At 37.2% G+C, this 27,498-nt stretch overlaps 1 long non-coding RNA gene across 1 annotated transcript; it reads right to left on the bottom strand.

Moving 5' to 3' along the window:
• Positions 1-177: 177 nt before the first annotated feature.
• On the bottom strand, positions 178-27,498 carry LOC141578486 (uncharacterized). Its single transcript, XR_012508873.1, has 4 exons — positions 27,357-27,498; positions 26,702-26,817; positions 24,591-24,714; positions 178-2,409 (listed from the first exon to the last, which is right to left on the bottom strand). It is a non-coding gene; the product is annotated as an uncharacterized LOC141578486 (long non-coding RNA).

The raw sequence follows: 27,498 nt of genomic DNA on the forward strand, positions 1-27,498 counted from the left end.
CAAGCCCACTGGGGGTGCTAAACCACAATGCTAATTATAATACAATGAACATTGAGTGGTGCCCAGTGAAGTCCTTTCTGCTACCTCGCAGTCGTGGCTGTTGGGTTTTAACCAGCTTCTTGCAGGCTCTCATTTAGAGGAAGTAAAACCCCTTTATGCTGGGGGCAGGCATAACACCATCTTCCAGACCATCCTCACTCTCCTCCTCCTACCTGTCCAGTGCCCCCAATTATCTAACTGCCTAACAGAGGCAGATGGCAAGTGCTAACGTTTAGTTGGCAGCTATAAGTTTCTTTTTGCTTCTCATTACTTCAGAAGTCCTGACAGTAGAATGAAGATGTAGATCCTATTAAAGAAAATGACATTTTTTGGGACCCTTATCATGATTATGGAAAATCAAGGCACTGATCTTCCCCTCATTCCTCATTTAAAAGATGGCCTGGTCAATCCCCTTTCCCATTGTAACATTTGTCTAAGTTTAATGACTGTACAATTAGAAAGCCATCTTGTTACATTAAATGCAAGACATTAATTCAAAAGAAACAAAATGTCACATCCCATGCTCTCAAAATACCAGCTAGGGGAAAGTCACCCTTGAATGAAGAGAATTTCTTAATTTTTGATATTAAAACACCTATTTTTTTGGAGAGAGACAGCTAACCTTTATTGATCTGGAGTGAATTCCAAGGGCTGGGTGAAATGCTATACATAGATTATGTCACTTAATTCTCACTCTACCTCATGAGATCCTAGAGCAGGCATGCCAGGGATTGACATTACTGGAAATGAGGAGACCCAAGAGAAGCCCCCCCACCTTCCTGCTCCACCAAATCCTGCCCCCCAGCTTGCTGTTCTCCACCTGTGAGGTGGGCTTGACTCTCTGCTCCAGCATAGATTACTGGTGCCCTGACATCCTGGTGTCAGAGAGGACACAAACTTAAGGGGCAATGGTAAACACGTATCTCGGAGAACTCCATAGAGAGAAAAGTATGCTCTAAATGTGCTGCTTCTGGATTTATTTCACTAAATTACAAACCAACATCTTTAGATTTTTTTCCTTTGCCAGAGCTAATCATTTTCTCTATCAAAAATAAGCAGAGAATGGTCACAATGTAGCAGGAATGTTTTACAAAGCTGGCAGAATGAATTAAATGCTGCTGTTAATTGCAAAGTTAGTGGAGTCAAGGAAGAAGAGAGAGTTCCCAAGGAAAGCTGAATCAGAAATTGTGAAAAAATAACAGAAACCAAGCCAAACTAGTTTAAGCAGAAAGGGGAGTGGGAGGACCCTGGGATTCTTAGGAAATACAGGAAAAAGTTGAACATACTGAACTTGGAAAGGTCAGAATGAAAAAAAATCTCTGATTACTATACCTCAATAACAGAAAACAAAAAACCTGCTAACGATGGCCAATAAGCACATGAACAAAGCACCACATCACTAATTAACAAGGAAATGCAAACTGAGACCACAAAGAGATACCACTTCACAACCCTTAGGATGATGGCTATTTTTTGAAAAAGAAAAGAAAGAAAAGAACAAGTGTTGGTGAGGATGTGAAGAAATGGGAACCCTTTGCATTACTGATGGGAATTTAAAATGGTGCAGCTGCTGTGGAAAACAGTCTGTCAGTTCCTGAAAAAAAAAAAATTAGACAGAATGACCGTATGATCTAACAATTCCTCTTCTGGATATATCCAAAGGAATTGAAAGCAGGGACACTCGTGTTCATAGCAGCATTATTCACAATAGCCAAAAAAAGGTGGAAACAACTCAAATGTTCACTGATGGATGAATGGATAAACCAAATATAGTATATACATATAATGGGATATTATTCAGCCTTAAAAAAAAAAAAAAGAAAATGCTGACACAGGCTACAACATGGATGAACCTCGAAGACATTATGCTAAGTGCAATAAAAGGATTATATAAAATTATATATAATATATTGCATGACTCCACTTATATGCGATACCTAGAATAGTCAGATTCATAGGGACAGAAAGTAGAAAGGTGGGTGCCGGGTGCTGGAGGAGGGGCGGTGGAGAGTTACTATTAATGGGGATGGTTTCAGTTTGGAAAGATGAAAAAACTCTGGAGGTGAATGGTGGTGATGGTTGCCTTGTGAATGTCCTTAATGCCATTAAACTGCACACCCAAAAATGGTTAAATGGTAAGTTTTATGCTATGTACCAAAAAAGAAAAAGAGGATGAGAATCTGATCTGGAGCTGATCACTGAAGGGTTATCAGTTGCTGAAGGAGTGATTTCAGTGAAGATGGAAGATGAAATCCAGGCTGTGAAGGCCTCGGGACCCCGCAGTGGGTGAGTGGCAGAGGGCAGTGGGCAAGTCTGCTCACGGAGGGCAGGTGGGGCCCTGGGTGACAGTGGCTCAGTGAGAGAACAAACCTAGAAATTAAAGGACAGAAATGAATGACAATGATAATGAAGCTTCTGTTTTATAATAACAAAAGAACCCTGCAGTTAAAGGTCTAACCATTTAAATTTTGTGTTCAGCAAATAGTAGGTATATCTAAACTACATAACAGCAGCGCACATGCTATTGTATTCCAGAGTATTCCGTCCTGAGTTCCTGTCTCAGGAGGAAAACACTTCACTGTAGGCAAGTCAGCTAGGGGCCACTCAACCGCATCTTTATGATGGTTTCTGTGGGTGTGTCCCTAGAGATAATTGTCCATTTGGCTAAGAACCAATGAAACTACAAAGAGAAGAAGACATAACACATTTTCCTCTAAAAATCAAGAGTTAAAAACAAAATGAGACAACATAGAGGGGGAAAAAAGGAAAAACCAACATTCCGGTATTTACATTTTGGCAGTCTTAGGCAGACAATAGCTAAGAGATGATATTTATTTATTTACTTATTTTTAAAGAAAATCATGCTGTGTCAGATGAGGAATGGTTGAAATTTTATTTTTTTATTTTTATGGGTTTTTTGGGGGAGGTAGGTAATTAGGTTTATTTATTGACTTGTTCATTTTAATGGAGGAACGGGAGATTGAACCTAAGAATTCATACTAAGCACGCACTCTACCATTGAGCTATACCCTCCCCACAAGAGATGAAATTTAATCTGCTGTGTATTTAATAATTTCCTTTTGAAACTAATTGTGCTTTCACTTCAACTGTATCTTTCTGGAAAAGTAAAAAAATTAAGAGACATAAAATGTAACTACTTATTACATCACTGCCCAGAAATTTCTCTATAAAATAATGCCTTTTTTAAGAGGAGTAATTGCATGTAATTGTATGTAAATGTTTAATTGTAACAAAACTGAAGAATTATCTCCTTTACATGGAAAGGGAGTTAAAATTAAAATAAGTTCATTAAAATTAAAATTCAATTTTTAACAAGGCTAAATTCCAATGTAAACAATGGCAAACCACATAGCCTGACATCAAGAGACTAATACGTAGTTTATCACACCAAACTCTCAATATCATTCATTCTGCCCTGGGGTAGTACAGTGCGGGGGTTAAGCATCCAAGCCTTCCAGCCACAGTCTCTGGGTTTGGAGCTCTGACACTACCTGTCACCAACCTCCCAGTGCCAAATACAAATAATGATGGCCAGGATGAGGGTGGCGGTGGTGGTGGTCGTCGTGGTGATGATGATAAACCTACCTTACAAATTTGTCAAGATTAGACAGAGCAAGGTATATAAAGTGCTTATAATAACACTTGGTATATGGAAAGTGGTATAAAAGTGTTACCATTGTATCTTCTGGTCACTGTAGGTTCTGAAATCTGTAAGTAATGTTAGCAGGTAGGAGAACAAACTGTACGGGTTTTTATTGCCTCCTGCTGATATCAGTTTTTCTTGTGTCACATTTCTTTAGAAACACATCTGCCATTTGCTCTCCCCAAGAGTCATCTGACACCAGCTGAGCACCCTCCTTTCTCTGCCTTGCTAGGCTGCTTCATTTGATAGATGTGGAGGCTCCCTCTCTCTTGCTTCTAATAGCGATCTGCAGCTTCTCTAAATATTGTACAGTTACATAGTTGACGGAATTCACAAATATGTAACAGTGGCATGCCAGTGTGAGTAAGCCCAGAGAAATTAAATGATTGCATATAGCAAATAAAATCCCTGCTGCCAAAATGAACTATTTGTGTCAAAAAGAAAAGAAGGAAAATTGAAGCAAGAACGCTTATAAAAATACACTGTTCAGCACTAAAATTTTGTTTAATGTACAGTATATTTAAATTATTAATATTCTATGAATGCTTTACCTACTGGGCCCTGATCACTCATATTTTGAAGGCTTTTAAAAATTATTTTTATTATTATTTTGATCAGTGTTTTCATCAATCCTAAATGTCAAGTTCCTTACAACTCTTAAACCAGGAATCATCAGAACATAAAATGAAAATAACTTAATGAAACAGTGGAGGAGAATATCTTTGTTTGGAAACAAGAATAAAAAAACAAAACAAAACAGTGAGTTGTTAGGTAGAAAGAACCACACAGTAAACCTCAGAGGATGGGTAGCTCATAGCTGGATCCCCACTGCCTAGAACAGTGCCAGGCACACAGCAGGCATGTTGATAAATAGCTGTCTGAATTTTGAATGAGTGAAAGAATTACTAAGCTCTAACGCTATTATCAAGCAGAAGGTTCTGGATTTTGTAAAAGAGGTCAACAGTCAGAAGTGGTTCTCAACTGAAGGAGGAACAACCTGCTTATAGATGCTTGGAAATATGGTGCAGGTTGGCTTGTTGGCTGCAGACAGTTGGGAGAAGTGAGGGAGCAGAGATGCTAAATTCTCTGCAATATGGATATAATAGGAAAGAACAAATCTGAATCCATATTAGATCTGTTCCTTTGGCTTTAACCTTGTGCTCTACTTCCTAGGTTTAGTTTGGCTAGTTCTACATCTTTTGTAAAAGAATGTTGCCTGTACTCTGAAATATACAGGAGAGCCTATTCTCAAGGCTCTGACCTTTAAGGATATTAAAACTTTTCCAGTCATATAAAGATAACAAGTTGCAGAATAGAAAATAATATTTGTTTTGTTGGAGGTTTACAGGGACACCATGATCTGACCCATGTGGACAGCTGTGAGAACAAAGGATTCCAAGAACAAAGAATTCCTACACCAAGAAGTTTGCAACAACCTAGCCTACCCTCTCCCCTTTTTAGTAGAAAAGGAGCCTGAATTCTGACTTGGGGAAGATGGGTCTCCAGGATATTAGTCTGCCATCTTCTCGGTTTGCTGGCTTTCTGAATAAAGTAACTATTGCTTGCCCAACACCTTGTCTCCCCATTTACTGGCCTGTCATGTGGCGAGCAGAATGAGTTTGGACTCGGTAACATGAGAGAGATGAAGAGGACAACAATAGGACAGTCCAGCACAATAAAGAGCTTTCCCGCCCAAAACACGAACAGCAGTCTATCAAGAATTACTGGAAGCAGAACTGGGGTGGAAGGGATAAAAGAAACAAAGACAAGCAACTCAGAACAAGAAAATAAGAAAGCTGGAGGCAGAACTGGGCACCTTTTATAGTGCTCAGCAGGTTTCTTCTAAGAGTAGGGAAGAAACAGTTTTGAAAACTGAGCTACCCTAGAAGTGCCTAAAAACATTTAAATCAGAGTTTCTGAGATATATGTACTTTACTTTTCATAGTAAAACAAATACGGAATAATTATAAAGTAGAATGCAAATTTACTTTAAATTAAGATAAGAGATTCAAAGCAATTTCACGTTTGTGGTAAGCATCTGGGGCATGTTCCCCGAGCTCCATATACACCCATCCCGACAGAATCAGTAGGTGGTACTTTGGTGGAAACACTGCCTCAGGCCCTGAGCATCGAGCAGTTCATCAGAGATGAAGAGCTAAGTATAGAGCACTGTGGGGGAAGTGCCAGGATAGGAGCAAGTGGAAAAATGGCATTTACAGGAAGGTAAAGATGCTCAGGAGAGTTCAAAAAAGACAAGCTTCAAGGTACCAAATACACAAAATATGTAAAACAACAACATTAAGTCCTTGTTTATTTCACTTATTAAATATTTGTTGACTATTTCCATATGCATCAGGCATGGTGTTAGGTCCTAGGCAGAGAGGTGAACAAAAGACATGGCCTGGCCCTCATGTAGCTTGTATTTTACAGGAAAGGAAGACATTAAACACAGAAACAATAATTGAAACTCACAGAGCACTTAGAGACATGGAAACAACCAAATATCCATCGACAGATGACTGGATAAAGAAGTTGTGGTATATATGCACAGTGGAATACTACTCAGCCATAAAAAAAGAATAAAATAATGCTATCTGCAGCAACATGGATGGACCTGGAGATTGTCATTCTAAGTGAAGCAAGCCAGAAAGAGAAAGAAAAATGTGCTATGATTTCATTCATATGAGGACTCAAAAAAAAAAAAAAGGACACTGAACTTATTTAAAAAACAGAAACAGACTCCCAGACATAGAAAACAAACTTATGGTTACCAGGGAGGAAAGGGGGTGGGAAGAGATAAATTGGGAGTTCAAGATTTGCAGATACTAGCTACTCTATATAAAATAGATAAACACCATGTTTCTTCTGTATAATGCAGGGAACTATATTCAATATCTTGTAACCTATAATGAAGAAGAATATGAAAACAAATATATGTATGTATATGTATGACTGAAACATTATTCTGTACACCAGAAATTGACAGAACAAGTATCTTTTTATGTTTTTATGAAGCCTCAGAAAATCTCTCCTTAGAAAACCAGACTCCTCAGGTCACAGTCCCATCTCCTGGAAATTGGTATTTCTCGGGCTGAGAAACATCTATCTCCATGTGTCTCTGTATGAAACTGAAAAGCTAATTAATGCACTTTGCCTGACTAAGAGCTGTACAACTTTGCAGAAAACTGAGCTAAAATAAGACTTAGGTAATATTAAGGTAAAACTGAGCAATATCAGAGGCAAGAAGTTCTGTTAGGTTTCAGATTAAGTAGCCAAAAATATGAAATAAAAATATATTTTCTCTCAAAATTCCTACAGAAGTTGAATTTACTGGCATCAGCAGACATATTCTAAAACTTCTAGGTCACTCAAGGACCAGATATAATGTTCCCGAAAAAGAAGAAAACCTTCATTTTTTTCTCTCCAGATCATCTCTTCTCTCATGTGGCAACATCTTTCCTCAACTATTATGGCCATCTGAGACTAGAAAGCCAACGGTGCAGTCCCTTTTTCCAATGATTAAAGCACCTCCCTCCATAATCTTCTTAAATCAAACCACAGCCACTTACAAGTTCACAGGCTAGATAGATCTTATTTATATTCACATAGAAAGGGTGATACATACATATATCTGATTAATTGAAGTTAATCAAATATCTAGTTATTCAATACAAGACTATACCAGAAAGCCCTGGTTACCATTAATGGCTAAAATCTTAACACTTGAAAGAAAGGACTCACTGTTGGACAATCATTACGGAGGGCATCGGAGGCAGGACTGGTCTTAATGAAAAGATGAAATTGAACTTTCAGCTCCTCCACTTTCCATTCTTTCCTCCCCCATGGCACTTTCACGCTATTCTCTACTTGTTCAGATTATCTAATCACACATGCGCGCACACACACACACACACACACACACACACAAACACACACACATCCCTAGCAAGACTCGCATTAAATGCCATAAAAATCTCTGTCCACCTTCTTGCAAACAGACCACCAGGCAGCTGACAGCCAAGCAACAAGAAGCTGACTGCATATATGTCTGTGTGTTTCTACGTGTCATCTGGTCCTGTCTGGAGTAGGCGGGATACCTGTTTTCACACTACTTTAGACAACCTCCTAGTCTGTTATATGTGAGGCCAGCCATGAGATGAAACAACCATTTTCTCCCCAAACCAAGTAAAATATCAAACAATGGACAGGACCCTTGCCAAATGCTGCTTACATTGCAAACTGATCCCTTTTTTTCTTTTTTTAAATCTTAGGTAAAAACGATCTCTAAAATTGGTTCTGGACTCTCAAATTGCTCATGATTGTAGCACTTCTTATTCTGAAGCCTCTTTCTGATGTCTTTGTATCCATGACAGGTTCTCAAAAAACTCTATTCTTTCCATTTTCTGAAAAAAAGTTACTTGCTTCAAGAAACTCTCCTTTAGGATTCTCATTCGAAGGTTACTCAATTGGGAAAACAGCTGTAATATTGAGATCTATGTAAAGAGAATTACTACACTTAAGTTCATCATACATTGATATTTTATACAATCCTTAAAATCAAAGAAGTAAGTATAATCTCAGTTCTATGATGAAGCAAAGTATATGTACAACTTAAGCTGAGAGACAAATATAACGTGCAACTAACAGACCACTTGTAAATTCCTCTGATTCACGTATCATTAGGAATCACAAGTCCTGGGTCCACTCCCCACTACAGTTACTTAGCAAAACAACCACTCTGGATTTCAGTTTCCTCCCAGCGACACTAATATTTGCCCTGCCTGCCTCAGTGGGCCATATTAAGAATCGAATGAGGTAATATATTGTAAAACACTGTAATGCTTTATTATTATTATTTAGCAAAGAGCATCATAAATGTTTCTGGCTTTTCAGGAAAATAAGATTCCAGACTTTATGATTAACTTCCAGAACTATTTTTTATAACCTAAGTTGTTTTACTATCTGGTAGAAGTGCCAAATCACAAATATGGGGCATAAAGGCTACGGGGCTCTGCCTTCCTTGACAACCTCTCTAGCTACTCCAAACCAATGCCGTTTGCCAACACTTGAGGTACTTGTTTGCATCCCTCCCTCATTTTTGCTTTTGCTGCTGATTTTCATGACTATATGTCTAGTTTACACCTTTAAAGTACAAGTTCCTGATAAAGGGATGAACTTGAATGTATGACAACCTTCAGAACAATTGTAGAAAAAAGTGATTAGCAGGTAATCAACAAAAGATGGAGCTGAATATAAGAGTTCATACTGCCATCCTCATGGACCTTCAGCATTTTCATAGCATTGTTTTATTTGAGTGGACGAAAATTTTGTTCTATTTGCTGTGGAGGACAGATCTTACCATGAGAGTGGATTTCTATCCTCCAATGCTATACTTACACAATTTAGTCTATACTTTACTGAAAATGTAAAAATAATCAGAACAGAAAAACCAAGTGTTCCCATTAAGACTGTCTCCAAGGCATACATATACACATCATTAAAGACAAGAAAGCAGGTTTGAGACTATCAGAGTTTAATTTATACCAAGTGTAGGTGTTGATAATATTTTTGAACATCTTTAGCTATTAGACATTCATTTATTCCATTTGAAATCTTCATCTTTTAAAAGTCAAGGAGAAATAAGGAAAATAAGTAGAAAGTTTCAGCAAATTTTAACCCTTCCTCCCAACTTCTTCACCATCCTAGCGCTGGTCAAATTTTAGAGGGCTGTGAATAGACCACTATCAAATCCAGACCTTTGGCTAATAAGAAAAAGTATGTGCAGAGATTGTGTTTCTTAAGTCTTTTTGAATAAAAATATTATTAAGTGAAATTAAATAGAATTAAAAATCAAGGTATAAATACCCTGGGTCTATGTTTATCACTTAACTAAGGCATTTTGTATTTTATAAATTTTGTATTTTTCCACAGTTTAATATATTTTAGTTCTTATCTGTAAAAACAAATTAAAGGTAAACTAGAACTCTAGTAAAAGTGGCAAGGGGAAGTGTCAAAGAGGCTAAACTTCATGATATTGGGAAATAATTGTAATAATTTATATAGACAGCTGTAATGTACCCAGCATTGAGGTCAAGTTAACACATCAGAAAAGAACATTGAGATAAGAGTAGAAACTCCAAGGCAAGTATAAATTAATAAATGAGGGAATTTAGCAAAAATATACAGACGGAGTTGCACAGAAATCTGTGCAAAAGCTAACCTGGGTAGTATATATCCAGCCAAAATTTACCTATTTGTCACAAGTTTTTTAGAAGTTGTGAGAGTTGGCTTGACTTTATTTGGATTGATAATTACCATCCCTCTGAGAAATTCCTCTGAGGGCCTTCAACTGAGAGCGCACCACTCAAATAACTACAACTTCATCTGACGTAAAGATGCTTGTATACACATTTCCCTCATCTGACTCCTTTTGTTACTGACCAGGGTTCTTGTCTCCTTAATCAACAAAATTGGTAAGAGGCCAGATGAGAAATTCAGGCAAGACTTTCTTTTGGATTTTAAATCTCACGATCTTTTTTTTTTTAACTGAAGTATAATTGATTTACAATGTTGTGTTGATTTCTGGTGTACAGTGTAGTGATTCAGCTACATATACATGTATATATTCCTTTTTATATTCTTTTTTATTATAGGCTATTACAAGGTTTTGAATACAGTTCCCTGCACTATACAGAAGAAACTTATTTATCTATTATATATATGTATGGATATGTATATATACTGTCACGCTTTGAAAAAAGAAGGAAACATTATATCATGTAACATAAGGCTGCAAGTTTTGAAGATTTTTGAATTCTTACTAATGGAAAAATGTCCAAAAAATTTAAAGATTCAAGGTAATTTCCTTAAGACCACACATTCTTGATCCAAATGAATCTGAAGACTTCTCTCCTGCTCAAGCATTCCCTCCAAGAACTACCCTCAACTTATTTGACTTGGCCGTATGAGTAGAACTCATATAACTTCCCTATACAATTCAGTTTTATAATACTTCCTGTAAATGTTAACTTCCCTTCTGTTTTGCTTTCTCACCAGAATCATAATTAATTTGGTACTGTATGCATTGAATGCACCTTTACCTTTTCTCTCCCTCAGTGGGACCTAATTAAACTCATATGCTTTTGCACAGCAAAGGAAACCATAAGTAAAACAAAACAACAGCCTACAGAACAAGAGAAAAATATTTGTAAAATATGAGATTGGAAAGGGCTTAATTTCCCAAATATGTAAATAGCTCATACAACTTAATAGTAAAAAAACAAGCAACCCAATCCAAAAATGGGCAGAAAACCTAAACAGGCAATTCTCCAATGAAGACATACAAATGGCCAATAGGCAAATGAAAAAATGCTCAATATTGCTAATTATCAGAGAAATGCAAATCAAAACTACGGTGAGGTATCACCTCACACCACTTAGAATAGCCATCATTAAAATGTCCACAAATGATAAATGCTGGAGAGGGTGTGGAGAAAAGGGAATCCTCCACACTGTTGGTGGGGGAGTGTAGATTGGTGCAGCCACTATGGAGGACAGTATGGAGGTTCCTTAAAAAGCTGAAAATGACTTACCATGTGATCTAGCAACACCACACTCCTGGGCTTATATCTGGAGGGAACTCTAATTTGAAAAGATACATGCACCCCAATGTTCATAGCAGCACTATTTACAACAGCCAAGACATGGAAACAAACTAAATGTCTGTTGACACATGACTGGATAAAGAGGTTGTGATACATTTCTACAATGGAATACTTACTCAGTCATTTAAAAAAAAAGGAATAAAATAATGCCATTTGCAGCAACATGGATGGACCTGGTGATTGTCATTCTAAGTGAAGTAAGCCAGAAAGAGAAAGAAAAATACCATATGATATCACTTAGATTTGGAATCTAAAAAAAAGAAATGAACTTTTTACAAAATAGACTCACAGACATAGAAAACAAACTTATGGTTACCAGGGGGAAGGGCGTGGGAAGAGACAAATTGGGAGTTCGAGATTTGCAGATACTAACTACTATATATAAAATACATAAACAAGCTTATACTGTATAGCACAAGGAACTATATTCAATATCTTATAGTAACCTATAATAAAAAAGAATATGAAAATGAATATATGTATGTATATGTATGACTGAATTATTATGCTCTACACCAGAAATTGACACAACATTGTAAAGTATATTTCAATTAAAAAAAATTCAATAAAACTGTGTGTGTGTGTGTGTGTGTGTGTGTGTGTGTGATTTCTCCAGCCATAGGCATTTCTCTTGCAAAGACACATCATTTGCAAAAGACAGACCAGGTGACAGTATAGTATAATAAAACACAGAAAAAAAAACAAAAACAGGAAATGGTCATCCCAGCAACATTTGTAGACATATGAGAAAATAAGTGGCATTATTTTGCACTATGGTTAACCTTGCAGGCCACCTCAAATCCTCTCTAAGGTTCAAATCCTGAATAATAGTGCAATATAATTTTTACTTCTTAAATAATATTTGACTTTTATGTGAAGATCCTATTATCAATCTAGAAATTGGAAATTAGATACTCGTGCATAATGAATATTAGAGAAGCATAAATAAATTGTCATGATCTGCCATAAATGTAAAATTATTTAAACCTTTCTAATGCTGTTGCTAACTAGCAACAGGGTTTTGCATGAGTGACATCTAGGGGCTTAAAAGGATTAACACCAAAAAAAGAGTCTTCATCTAAACTCCTTGAATATTCCCCTCAATTGCATCTGAGTAAGAGACAAATACATAGATCAACACCTAATACAGAATCTATACCACTTGAAAATTAATCTCCTGTTACCTAAAATGCCATTACCTAAGACTACATTTTTTAAAACTATTGCAATATTGTGTGAGCTTTGCTGATTGAAGACTTAAGAGCTAAAGAAAGGATATTAGAGATAAAAGTTTCTCTTTTCTTAAAATTATCAAGTTTTAAGAAAAGAAGACAGGCTCTCTGTTCTTTCATCTCCTCTCTTTGTCCCCAACGGATTTCATTCTATAATCCCTTCATAACAATGATAGAATCCTCTCTTTTCCTACTTTATTTCTCCTGTAAAGCTTTTGTTGAAGTGCTATTATCTAGGACAATGCTTGGGATATTAAAGGAAAGTAAGTTTCCACCTGAGGGAGTGGGATGAAAAAGAGGTTAAGACATATATTATCTCCCTATACCTTTACTGCACTCCTATGAGGTACAGTGGTCCCCCCCTTATCATTAAGGGATACATCCCAAGACCCCCAGTGGATGCCTGAAATCTCAGATAGAACATTTATATACACTGTACTTGTTCTTGTGCATACATACTTCTGATAAAATTTAATGTATAAACTAGGCACAGTGAGAGGGTAATAACAACAATAATAAAATAGAACAATTATAACAATATACTAAATGACTGTGGTCTCTTTCTCTCAAAACATCTTATTGTATACATTTAATGCTTTTGTCATCTTACCTAAGCATTTATCATGCACTGTGGCCATAACTTTAGCAGTTTGAGGTGCAACAAGAAAACTAGCAAGAATTTGTTTTTCCTTCTTCACAGTTTCACAGACAGAAGAGTCATTCTTACCCTACATCTTAGCAACCTCTGTGTGTTACCGAGTCCAAGCTCCTTCTGCTTGCCACACAACGTGCCAATAAATGGGGAGATGAGGTATTAGAGCAAGGAATAGTGACTTTATTCAGAAAGCCAGCACTCTGAGAAGATGGTGGACTAGTTCCAAAAGAGTCTTCTTATACGAGTTAGAATTCAGACTTCTCTTGTACTGAAAGGGAAGGGCATGTGACTGGTTGTTGCAAACTTCTTGGTACAGGAATCCTTTGTTCTTGCAGCTGTCCACCTAGGTCTGATTGCAATTTCCTATAAACCTCCAACAAAACAATTGTTACTTTCTGTTCTGCAATTTTTTTATTTCTTTATGACTGGGAAACTATTATACCTTAAAGGTCAGAGCCTTGAGAATGGGCTATCATGGATAGTTCAAGCTATTGGCAACATTTTTTTACAAAGCTGCAGAGCCAGCATGACTCAGCAAGGGGAAAAGCACACAAGGGTTAGCGCTAAAGGAATAGATCCAATATGGAGTCAGCATAAGATATTTTTTCTTTCCTTATTAAGTCAAGAACTTTCACCTTTTCACTTAAAGGAAGCACTTTATGGCTTCTTTTGGTATCTCTGAATTGCCAGCATCACTATTCTTGCACTTTGGGGCCATTATTCATAAAATAAGGGTTACTTAAACATAAGCACTACGATATCTCAACAGACAACCTGATAACTGAGAAAGCTACTCAGTGACTAACAGGCAGAATACACTGGACAAAGGGTGATTTTAATGCTGGAGGGGTAAAGTGGGATGGTGGGAGATTTCATTAAGCTACTCAGAATGACATGGAATTTAAACTTATACATTGTTTATCTCTAAAATTTTTCATTTACTATTTTGGACCATGGTTGACCATGGGTAACGGAAGCCATGGAAAGCAAAACTGCAGATTGGGTGGGGGAGACTACGGTATTTATTTATTAAAAGTGTTTACAGTAGTTTGAGATTATAAGAACCCATTAATATATTAAATGTGTTTAATTCCACCGTGTCTATATAATTTTCTATACACAAATTTTGAAATCTACTTTTAGAATTTTGATGATGTAAAACAATTACATTAGATTTCTTGCTGCTTGTATCTTTATATTTGGTTTTAATAACTAAATGATGAATAAAAGTATTTCAGAATGTTTCAATAGCATTAATATTAATATTAACATAAAATAAAGGCTTTGGTATTCTCACCTTTCTTTACTATGATTTAAATAGGATTTTCTAGGTATTTCAAAAATAACCCTTTTTCTTTCCTTAACCACAAAGTTCAGAAGTTTTTTTTTTTAATTCATTGCCAAATTTGCTCTTTATATTGCAAGAACACTGATTTTTTTTTTTCTGTTTAATTAATGGTCTTCACCTACCCTCAATGGTCAGTATCATATACACTATACTTTGAGTTTGGATGTACATTTACCTATAAAATGGCTATAAAGAGCTATAGTTCTCTTTAGGGACTCAATCGATTTGGAGGGGAAATTTCTAGGTTAAGAGTAGGTGTGTATGAATATAGTTCCCTGTGCTATACAGAAGAAAGTTGTTTTTATCTAGTATATATAGTAGTTAATATTTGCAAATCTCAAATTCCCAAATTATTCCTTCACACTCCCTTTCTCCTCAGTAACCATAAGGTTTTTTTACTTTGTCTGAGTCTATTTATGTTTTGTAAATAAGTTTATTAGTGTTTGCTTTTTTCTTTCTTTCTTTGTTTTTTCAATTCCACATATAAGTGATATCATATGGTATTCTTCTTTCTCTTTCTGGCTTACTTCACTTAGAATGATGATCTCCAGCTCCATCCATGTTGCACAATTTTTTAAAAAGTGTGCATGAAGGAATGTTGATATTGGAACTTTTAATCACGTATTCCTGAATGATTGTTATCAAACTCTATCAGAAACTGGCCCCAGAAATATTAAGCTAGCTTTTCTTCATTTTCTTTACACCTGGACATAATTTGGATCCATCTCCTTCCACACAGTTTCCCGTTATCTTCTAGTTAAATCCTAACTACACAACTATCGGGAGGAACCACTGTGTCAAGAGAACATACCTCAGGCTGCAGCAGCCACAGAGTAGGGATAAAAAATCCAATTCTTATGATCAAAGTACAAACCAACACATGGCATGGGGTTGGAGGGTAGTCATTTGCTATATGATCAATTTTACATTATTTGTAAAGCATTAAGACAAGTTAAATATGAAAATGTGTAGAAATATGGGAGATCTGGAGGTGGCATAGGGTAGGGTTACAAATATATTTGTTGAATCAGTAAATGAAATGGAAACAAACAGAGTCACTGAAGAGGATTCCACATATAACACAAAACAAGAAAGACGGTGGTGGGAGATGTCTACTCTCCATCCCAATAGCAAGTTGAACCCTCCTGACTAAATCCCCCTCCACATAGTGCCTTATTTTTCTACCCTCCCTTACAACCAATTCTATCAAGTTGTCTACACTCATGGTCACTACTTCATCACCCCCATTCATTTTATAGCATGTTTCATCCTGAGGCCTTCCTCCCATAAGCCCCAGACTGACACAAGATGACCACAGTGGAATAGAGGTGTCAGGGCAGCTGCAGGGGGAGAGGGCCTGGATACTACAAACATACCTGGAGTTTCTCTCCACCTCCCCGAGGTGACTCAAAGTCTTAGGCAGTTAGACAGAAACGAGCATCAGGCAACGGGCGATAAAGGGGGAGGGAGCAACCCAGAAGATTACAGTACACCTGTGCTCAGGATAAGGGGCTCCAAAAATTTTTACTTTCTCTAAATTAGAGCCAGCCAAGAAGCTGGCTGGAATTAAACACAGGGGCTGCACAGTAGACAGAAGGACCTGGTTTAACTTGACTCAATGCTTTTATTATAATGTACTTAACACTGCAGTCTGTGCCCCCTCCCGTAGGTTTCTCTGTGTGCATTACGGGTAAGAACACGCGCATAAGAAATGGGCGTGCCTGAGCACAAGGAACATGAGCTGTCAATCAATCTGCCTGAGCACACAAAGAACGTGAGCCATCAATCACAATGAATCACTAAAATGCCCCCTAAGCCAGGATATAAAACAGGAGAAAAGGATGGGCACCGTTTTTCATCTCTTGGGTTGGCCTGCCCCCAATTCTCGGGGGTGTACCACAGTTTACTATCTTTTTACTTTACTAATAAAATCTTCTGTTTATATCACGCTTTCTGGCTTTCTGTCTCTCAAAAAATTCACTTTTTTCAGGATACAAAGAACCAAGGTATCTTTTTTCCCTTTCTCCTCCTGGTAACAAAAGGATAACCCAGTGAGCAGGCGATATGAGCATCTCTAATTGGGGACCCAATAGGATTGAAAGCAAGATTGCAGGTTGATCTGCAAAGGAAAACCAGTGGGAAGGAACCACTGTGCACTTGCAGTGCTGAGAAAACAAACTTCGGTGCAGCAGGTGCGCCGGGACAAAGATCCAGTGGGAACGAAGAGCCAGTGTACATGCCCAGCGACTGAGACCCCTCCAGAGGGGCCAGGAAGGGCCGGAGGGGAGCAGGCTCCTCCCCTAATGCTGTGAAGCTAAATCAAACTGTGGTATCACTGAGCCAGGGCACCCAGATTCAGCAGGAAGGAGAGAAACCTGAAAGCTTGAGTGTTTACTCACAAGGCTGTTGTAACCTGAACTGAACTGAGGAAGCCAGAAGGACCGTTATCTTTAAAGAGCAAGATTAATAACCTACACTCCCCAAAACAGGGCTCGGGGACAGATTGGGTTTACTGGCAGAAAAACAAAGTTATACGTCTGCATGTCTGAGCTGTAACTGAATTTTTAACTTATTACATGGAAAATGGAGAGACTAGAACCCAGAGAAATTCTATATTTAGCTCCTTCCCCTGCCAGATGGATCTCCGCAGAGACTGAGCAATTTAAGCTCATGTGGCCAACGATAATTTCCCCTCCACAAATGACAAACAGATGTGACACGATTTCCTAATTTTGGAGAAGGGAAATTGAGATGCCAAAAAAAAAATGGAATGATTAACCTAACTAAATTCTGTGGGTCTAAATACTCAATTTATCAGTCACAGAAATAAATCTAGACTTTTCTTCTGACTCCCGCTGGTCTAGGGAGGATAGGAAACAGAGGGCGAGGTCTGGGCACTTGGTCCGTGAGGGTTAAAGCTAAGGTTAAGAAAAGAAGCCAGCTAAACCTTCAATTAGAACATAGTTGAAATTACCATTTGGAATCGAAGTTTTATGTTGCTTTTAGTAAACTATGAGCTCACTTTCAGATAATTGTTTTAATCCTTCAAGAGGTATTTATTGAAGAACTAATTCTGATCAATTCAGTTTATTCCACTTAAATGTTGATGGGGGAATTAGCCACGTGGCAGCCTTGTTGTAAACGCTGGGAACAGAGAAATGAGCTAGATCAGCAGTCAGTGACCCATGGCTGAAAGCAGCAGGAGAGAAGTCTTTAAAGAAGTTAGATGGCTGTGATAAGCATTAGAAAACATAAAGTATAAGATGCCATGGGGATCACAAAATAAGAGAGTTTAATCTGGTCTAGACTTACCCTAGTAAGAGCCCCCCACAGGCTTTTACTTGTAGAAAATAGATACAAATTCATTTTATTTGAGGTTAAAACTATAATGCCATTTTTAAAAGGATGATATTTTAAAATCAGAAAGCATGGAGAACTGAAGGAATTTATACGAAGTATAGATTATTTGGACTTGAACATTCATTGAACATAACCCCTCGTTCAACATTTGAATTCCCTCATTAGTATTGTTTCCTGAAGCTTCTTTATATATATATAATATTATATATCTTTATACATTTTTATATCCCACCAATCACTCTTTGAAAGAGTGAATCAAAAAAACAGTTTATATGTAAACGATATAAATTAATTTTGTACATTGTATATTATGGCAGACTTGGTATTATTATGTATTCATTTGTAATGAGTTTTAAAACCTAAAAACTACCACATTGATTGTGCCAATATTGAGAATGAATTAACTGGAAAATTTTGACTCTATCTTTGAAACCCTACAATCTACCTAGTCTGGAAGTCTTGGTCACAGAATTTGGCAACATAATGGTTACTTTAATTATTGTGAACTATAAAAATTATTTAGGGCTAATAATAACTAAAAGCATTAAAGTTTAAGTCATTTTGTAATAAATAAGAGCATGCGTGATAGTACAGACGTAAGATCATCCTCACTCGCTGGCATTCTGGTATGCTTTCACGAGAAACACAGAGATGACGTTCTGACTAGCAAATGTGTAATGGCCATGGGAGTGTCAGACATGAGAATAGCATGCATGTCCTACAGATTAAAAAGTTGAGGACCTCTGTCCTAACTACCCCTGGGCCTCCTTGTCAAGGACTCTATCCTTATCCTCAGGTATTTCCAGGAACAGAAAATGTCTCCACCCTGCGTCTATTTTTCTGAAGGTTCTCATTCTGTAGGCAGGCTGAGGTTCACCAAACCACACTAATCCCAGAAGCAGGGAGCCACTAGCGAAATGAAGACTTACCATCCAATAGAAGGGACAAAAAAGCAGCAGTTCCATTCTTGTGTATGTGTTGGGGTAAGGAAGGTACAGAGAAGCTTTAGGAAAATGTCACTCTAAGGTTTTCTTTCCAAGGTGAATTACAGTCAGCTTGTGAGACAGCCGTAGAAAATTAAATTCCATTTACACAGGTTGTAACGCACTCAAGTGTTGTTAGAACCTAGAAAGCTAAATATGTATTTCTGTATAGCTCTGGAATGGACATATTTACAATCACTAAAACTTTTAAAACTATTGTTGGATAAAAGAATAATCATTTTGCTATGAAATTAATGTAATCAAGTCTATCAATTAGACCTTTTAATATAATTTTAATTAGCTACCTTCAGCCTGGAGATGTTATGTTGAAATTCTTATTCTTCTCTTGGATTCACATTAGTTGGAGTGACAGCTAAGCTTTTTCACTTACACTAACACAGAAAGACAGAAATGCAGTAGCTCAACCAAGATAGAAGTTTACTTCCTCTTCACGTAGTACTTGAGAGCAGAAAGGTGGACTCTGCTACACAGGAGCTCAGAAGAGTGGACCAGCCCCTCCATCCCATGAATTCTAAGAATCCCTTTAGTTCACACTCCCCTGGTGCTAACTTGGCCCCCTGGGCACACATAACTGCAAGGGAGGCTCGTCTATTACTACCTCTTACTGCGCAGCCATGTGTCCAGCCACAATTAATAGCATCTACCACAATAGTGTTGGGTCAATTTGTTTATTATTTTAGAATTTCAAGACCCCTTCCTTCATCATTATCTGGTCCTTGGGAAATACAGTGACACAGGATGTAAAGTCAGTAACAATGACACAGCTGTTTAATCTATGCAGCGAGTTTAAGGACATGGTACCTGGTCTGCAAGGGAGTTTGTAAAGAAAGAGTAAAGAAATGTTACCATAAATTTACTATATCTATCTGCTTTTTTTAATTGATAAATAACCTGGAGTTTTGTCAAGAGTTACTGGTTAATAACTGGAACAGCCGGTAGGTACACTTTGTTCAGCAAACAGATCAGGAAACATGTCAAGTGATTAAAGCCCTGCCCATGTACTGGACTTTGGATTTGATTTTAACTGAGATTCAGGATCTAATTGGTAGAGACCCAAGTAACGTTATGAAAGTTACATGGATTTAAAGATATTGTCCAATTAAATAATTAAAATAAAGGTCTGGTATAAATTTCCTGACCAGTTTTAATGCAGACTTGATTGGATTTGATTAACTGGGGAATTTGAGATTTCTGAGATCCTTAACTGGTTATTTTTATCTTTTGAGGATCTGAAGGACTGATAAAAGAGATAAAAATTAGACCACACAGGCCATGAAAATAAAATTAGGTTTTAAATTATTGATGGATCTCAAAAATGTCATAGTTGTAGCAAGGCCTGTTTTGTATTATCAACTGTGTTCTGGTATGTATCCAAGTCAGTCTAAAGAAACAAAACTCCATACCAGAAGCCCTCAAATGTTTGCTCCTAACATCCCCTTAAATTCTTCAAAATTGAAGACTCCAAAGAGCATTTGTTATGACAATTCTATCTATTGATATTTACTGTAATAGAAAGTAAAACTGAGAAATTTTCAAATACTTATTTAACTTTTTTTATAAAATAATTTTATTTAATATAATTATTTATTGTTTAATATCACATAAATTATTATTAAATGTTTATTTATTTTAAATAACAGTAAATATTTTAAAAAATCTATATTTTCCAAAACAAAAAAAAAAATTATGAGAATGAGATTGTGTATTCTTTCAAAACTTTTTAATGTCTGGCTAACAGAAGGCAGCTGAACTTTCATATCGGCTTCCACATTTAACCTGTTGTTGACTGTTGTTAGTTTCATTGAAGTGAATGAAGAAAATTCAGCCTTGCCGAGACATGTCAGTGGAGAAGGAAGAGTCATATGAACCTCCTGAAAGGATCTCAGGAACTCCCAGGAGTCCTCCAACTATACTTTGAGAACTACTGCTCTACACAGACCCCAGGCCTAGGTCTATACGCCCATCTCTTTGGAGGAATCCAAGCTTCCCTTATCCAGGAAAGAACAGTCCTGAATCCTCAATGAGAGAAGAGGCCAAACCTCAACCTCATAATGCCCTTCTCTCCAGCTTGAACAGGAGTTTAAATGGTGGCTGCAAAAGGGAATTCTGAGACTATTCTAAAGCCAAAGGACAGTATTAAAAGATGAGCAATAGGACAAAATAAAGGGAAATCAGGAAACAAGAAATGGAAAAACTTAAGGTTAAACATGAGTGGAGTTCATTGAATGAAAATGATAGTTAAAGGATAAGAGAATGAAAGAGATAAGAAGCAAAATCTGCCATTTACACAAGTCCCAAATTTCCTGAACACCTTTTCACTTTTGGAAATATGTATAAATGCTTCCTCCAACCATAAATATCCCAAGAAAAAATTTTCCATCCCTTCACTTTGTTACTTGAGGAATAATAGGTGATTTAAATCCCACCATCAGATGTACCTGTGCAAGACTTTAATTCAGAACTAGATTACAGGAAGAGGTGGGAAGAGAGGTTGCCACAGATGTGGATCACAGCCATGTGGGTGTCGTTCTGAAGTCCCCAGCTTTGGAAGAAGCTCCAGATCCAGCATCTCACTGATGGTGGAAGGCATGGCATGCTTCCAGAGCTGGCAAACGGGGTGGCACCTTCATAATTGGAATCTCTCTGGTCTTTGCAGAGGTAGCAGATGGTCCTGTCAGTCTCAGAAACTCAATCTGTATCAATCAGGCTCCCAACAGGAAACAGCTAATGTACTCAGAAAAGTTTAGCTGGGGAGAATTTAATGAAAAGACTGATATAGAGGTATGTGAGAATTTAAAGGAACTGGGGGGAAAAAAAGATGGTTAAGAAGCTGCTAAGCAACCAGCTTTGATCTGAATGGACAATAAAGGTAATGGTAACAGAGCCTGGAGAAAGGTATGGCCAGGGAGGAGAGGCTCCCCTCTGTGATGGAAGAAATGCAGCCATTGCCAGACCACAACATGCAGAGAAAGATAAGGAGGAATAAATTCCTGACTTCTCTCTTCTTCTGAACTCTGATCTTCTGCTTGATGCTCCTGTTGGCTGGACCCAACTAGAAGCCAGGATACAAAAAGCTCAGCTAATCCAGTCAATGGCAGTCCATATCCTGGGGTACAGCAGGGCAAAGACTGGAGTAGGAGTGGGACCAGGTAGATAGCTAGCAGGGAATAACCATCACATAGTTTCCAGTCTGTTTATTCATCTGGAGCTTTTTTATGTCCCTTAATAAATATGCTTAAATTACTAGAATAGATTCTATTGTCTACAACTTAAAAACCATGTCTGGATGCTGTTGGTATTGGAAGGTGAAAGACCCTTAGGGAAATTATATGGGTTGTCTTATCCAGTTGGCTCCGAAGGCAATAATGATGAGGTTAATGTTAGAGGATGGTACACCACTAATCCTTGGTATGGGATGCAGTGACAAATACTACCTAAAATAGCACGGAAGTAATCTGGGATAAAGTCACTACTGAAGGCAAGTATTTGACAGACCCAGTGGTTTCTCTGAAAACTCATTAAGAGGGGCACAAAAAGCACAGGAACTGGGAATCAGACTAGTTGCTTCTAAATGCACAAAACTTTAAAAAAAAAAAAAAAAAAAGATAAGTAATAAGCTAAAGGTTTTAAATTCTCAACTTCCATGAATGGAGTCCCCAGAATCCAGGACTGACAGTCCCCCAAGGACAATTACAAGATCTGAAACTGAGGTTAGCATTGAGTGGAGAGGTCCCACAATGAGGAAAAAGACAAATGATGAAAGAATGAGGCACTGGAAAGTTCCAGGGAGCTATCTAGCAAAAGAACTCCAAGAGGGAGCCCGAAGATAACAGACACAGTACTGTTCACATTTTCCAGAGGCTAAGGCCAATTATAATCAGGCTTCTATCTTTTAAGATGTCTTGGAAAACAGTATGGAGATTCCTCAAAAAACTAAAAATAGACTTACCATATGATCCAGCAATACAACTACTGGGTATATATCCAGAGGGAACTCTAATTTGAAAAGATACATGCACCCCAATGTTCATAGTAGTACTATATACAATAGCCAAGACATAGAAACAACCTAAATGTCCATTGACAGATGACTGGGTAAAGAAGTTGCAGTACATTTATACAATGGAATACTACTCAGCCATAAAAAAGAATAAAATAATGCCTTTTGCAGCAACATGGATGGACCTAGAGATCATCATTCCAAGTGAAGTAAGCCAGACAGAGAAAGAAAAATTAGCATATGATATCACTCATATGTGGAATCTAAAAAAAAAAGAAAAAAGAAGACACTAATGAACTCATCTACAAAACAGAAATAGACTCACAGACATAGTAAACAATCTTATGGTTACTGAGGAAAGGGAGTGGAAAGGGATAAATTTGGGAGTTTGAGAATTACAAATGTTAGCCACTATATATAAAAATAGATTTTTTTTTAATTTTCTTCTGTATAGCACAGGGAACTATGTTCAAGATCTTATAATAACCTTTAATGAAAATGAATATATGTATGGATATGCATGACTGGGACATTATGCTGTACACCAGAAATTAACATGTTGTAATTGACTGTACTTCAATTTTTAAAAAACGACTTGAACCTTCTAGCTTTCTCAGTGTTTGCTCTTTTAAAATTAATCATTGTTTCCTCTTCTTCTCTAGGATGCTAATGGTAAAAATTCTAAAAGTTTTAAAAATTGAAAGATGTTTGAGTTTTCATTTTAAAAAGAAGGAAAATCTAGAAAATTTGTGTTTTGCTCAATAGGGGCTCTTGGGATAACTGAGTCACAGAGGTGGCTTAAAAGGAATCGAAATTGATCCAAATCCTGGGAAGTGGTGAGAAGGAAAGGAAGGGAAAGAAAGGTGAGGGACAGTCATTTTAGGAAATCAATTGACCTTAAGATCTTAATGGGCAGAAAGCATTGGAATCTTAGCTTTTGATGACCTATGCTGTTGAAAGGCAACCATAGATTCATAAACACAACAGTGGCCAATAATTGTAGGACATGAATCCAAGCACCAAGTTCTGCTGCTTGGAACTTGGAGCGAGTTGCATAATCATACAAGTTTGAGTTTCTTCATTCAAACAATAAAAATAATAATACCTACTTCCCAGAAGCTAATGAAAATCATGTATGTAAAAGAGCCTTGTCAATTTCATTAATTTACACCTGTAGAGTGCCATCAATTTCATTAACTTACACCTGTACTGGTGTCTCCCTGCTAGAAGGGCAGCGTGTTCCTGTGGGCAGCACCGGCATTTGCTGTAAAGCCCATATGGATTTGCCATTATTAGCTGTGCAATCTGTCATATACTGCTTAGCTTTTGCAAACGCTTCATTCCTCCTCTCTGCCACTGTGATTTCACAGCCTTCCTCCTAGAGTTGCTGTTCAGAAATATTAGTACTAACAACAGTATCTAGCACCTAGTAAGCACTCAGGAAAAGTTAGTTCTCCTCCCTAGAATGGACCAATGTCCTTGAAAACATCCCAATGAGTGACCTAAGGGAGCCTGCTTTGGCTTTTTCCACCTTGCATAAAGATCTGGACATCATGAATGTTTTTTCCTTGTGAATTACCACATCTGAGTTTAAATCTGTGTTGCATTCATTAAAATAACTCACCTCACTTTAGAATTCATCTGCAGTTTGAAGTTCAGCGTCAGGATATTGCACTAGAATCCATGCATAGCTTTGCTCTTGAATTTAATGGCAAAGAAAGAATGAAAATCTAGACCCAAAAATGATGCTGTAGGAAAAGAAAAAAGTTTGAGAAGGGTTTAATAATAGACTCCCAGTTTCTTTCTCTGTTTTACTTTCCTGTTACTTACCTACAGCTATCTCTGCAAGAATTACAGGTACACAGACTCCCCCAAATCAAAGTTAATTACCCTGGAATCTTTGCTTCTTTCTTTTTATTCTTGAATCTCTCTTACCTCTTTTTTTGGAGATGCTGCCCTTCTTTTCTGTGGCAGAGCATCTTGCTTCAAAGGAAACTCATTTGCCATGGCTATGAGCAGCCCCACAAAATCAATGACTTTCTCTCCTTTTTCTACATTCTTTCGTTTCTTCAGCTCACAGAGAATGAGACTTCTAGCACGTTGTGGAAACTGCTCTTTCCCAGAGGAGTTTAACCTGAATTCATCTCGACGTCCTGACTGTGTTCTGGTTAGGGATGCTGTACATTTCCAATTCTCACCTTCCTTCTTTAAGCCCGAAGATTCTTTGCACTATCACACAGATAGGGAAGTGGACAAAGGGGGCGTATAATGCCGGTGAGACACAGATCTCTGGGCACACGAGCTCAGTCCTAGTTTCCTCTTTGTTTTGTAGGTGTCCGTGGAACAGATGCCTGGACACAGAATTTTTTCTTCCTAAAGACTCTCTAAACAGTTCTGCTATTAATCGGTTTCTTAAAATAACTTGGCACAGCTAAAAGTAGCAGAGTAAGGAAGTTCTGACATATGGTGAAGTTCTCCAACAGCAATTGTGGGATTACAATATAACAGGCACAAATCTGCGTGCACATCTATTAAAAGCAGCTCAAGACTTAAGGGGGAGGAAGGTCCCAAACACTGCCGATGGCACCCATGCCCAGTTCCCAGTCCAGGGATCTGCAGGATGTAAGTGTCTCACACTGGTTTGTGGATGATGATTCAATTAATTTCTGATCCCATGCCTGCAAGAATAGAGACTAAGCTTTTTTCTCTAATAGCAATTTAAATCCATACTCCTACCTTTTACACTAATCTGACCTAAAGGAAGTCCGAAAGTCAATTCCAGCACTTTCAAGAAACTAGGTGGTTTTTTTTTTTTTCATTTTCCCTCTAGTTTATTTAAGAACATTTAATCAAACCACAAAATGTGAAAGAAATTAATTCCGTAATCTATAGTTACTGCTAAAAAGAAGGAGACAAGAGAAAAATTCAACCATAATGAAAGGCTTCATTATTTCAATTACATCTCTTTTCAAAATGAACATTCTTCTACATCAGACATCTGCAATTTTAGTGTTAGTTTGCTCCCCAAAATAGCAGCAAGTATAATACTTTAACCAAAAAAAAAGATAAAATACATTCACAAACTAATGATATTTTAAAATGTAAGAATTATAAACATCTGATTGATAAAGATTTATCTTTATAGTTAATTCAGTTATTATGAAGGGCATCATGGAATTATACATATATTATATATATATAGCGTGTGTGTGCATGTGTGTATCTATCTATATTGCCCATGTGTGCAGATAAATTACTCACTCCTCATAGTCATAAGTACCCAAAGAAAAACTTTTTATTTATTATCATGTTTTGTCTTGTGAATTTCCATGAATGTTTATAAGCATGGAAGGTCCAACAAAGTAATTAACTAACTTTTTCTCTTATATGGGTCCATCTAGTTTGTACCTAAGCATTTGTAATTCCAGTAAGGGAAATAGTTATTCTTCCATGGACCTTAAATTTGGAGCTAAGGATCAAGTTTGCTTCTCAAATCGGGACACATTATCTCACAGTAAGCCTGTCTTACTGTCCCCAGGCAGTGTAAGCCCAACCAGTTTTCAATGACAAGGAGGAATGGCTTGTAAAAGTGTTCTTCAAGAAATCTGTAACTGGGATGAGAATAGAACTTGACCAATGATGTGCAGGAGCTGATTGTTAAATACTCAGGAATCACAGCTGAAATTAGCCACGGTGGAAGCGTTTACACCATGAAAATTGGCAGATGCTACAAACCTGGGCTTCGGCTGTTGTCCTTGTCATTTTTGCTGTAGTCACTGAGAGAGCCTGTTGCCAGCTCACCACTGCAGGCAGCGCAGCACAAGTCAGCAGGCCACGCACGGTACTCTAACCTAGAAGCCAGAACAGCGATGACTTCAAGGAGGTGGCATCCCACTGTAGTTGGGTCATTGCGTCTTATAACAAAGATAACGTTATGTAATATTCACACATTTACTAACACCCTAACAGAAAACTCAAACGTTCTTTTTCTGCCCGTTGTCCAGGTAAGTTTACAATGGACACATTAAGGTTGGTTAGACAATAAAGCATATAATGAACTTATTTTATACGGGGTACACTAGGCCTCTGCAGAGTAACCCAAACTTGTATTTTAAATTTTTCAACATCTTAGTTATATTTCTTCTGTGTTTATTTTCTAAAACAAAAGTATTTTTTAATTAAAATGAAAATGAGTAATGACATTTGACTTCCAGCATACAAAGATTCATTAACCTGTTAAAATAGTTATCACTAATATTACTATTGAGTACCTATTATATGTTGCAAGGTATATTTTTTTTAATCACATTGATACTCCACTCAATGAGTTAGACATTATTATTAGCATTTTACAGCAGCAAAACTGAGAGGCTTAGGGAGTTTAACTTACCTAAAGTCTCTGAACATGTTAAGAGTCCAAGCTTGGATTAGAAGCTTCTCTCCAATATACTGAAAATATACTGGTCAAATGAAAGTTCGTTCTTTTGACCAGTATATTTTATTGCCTCTAGAGCATACATGGTTCCCATGCA

Source organism: Camelus bactrianus, chromosome 8 (genome assembly GCF_048773025.1).
Source record: "Camelus bactrianus isolate YW-2024 breed Bactrian camel chromosome 8, ASM4877302v1, whole genome shotgun sequence".
Taxonomy (NCBI): domain Eukaryota; kingdom Metazoa; phylum Chordata; class Mammalia; order Artiodactyla; family Camelidae; genus Camelus; species Camelus bactrianus.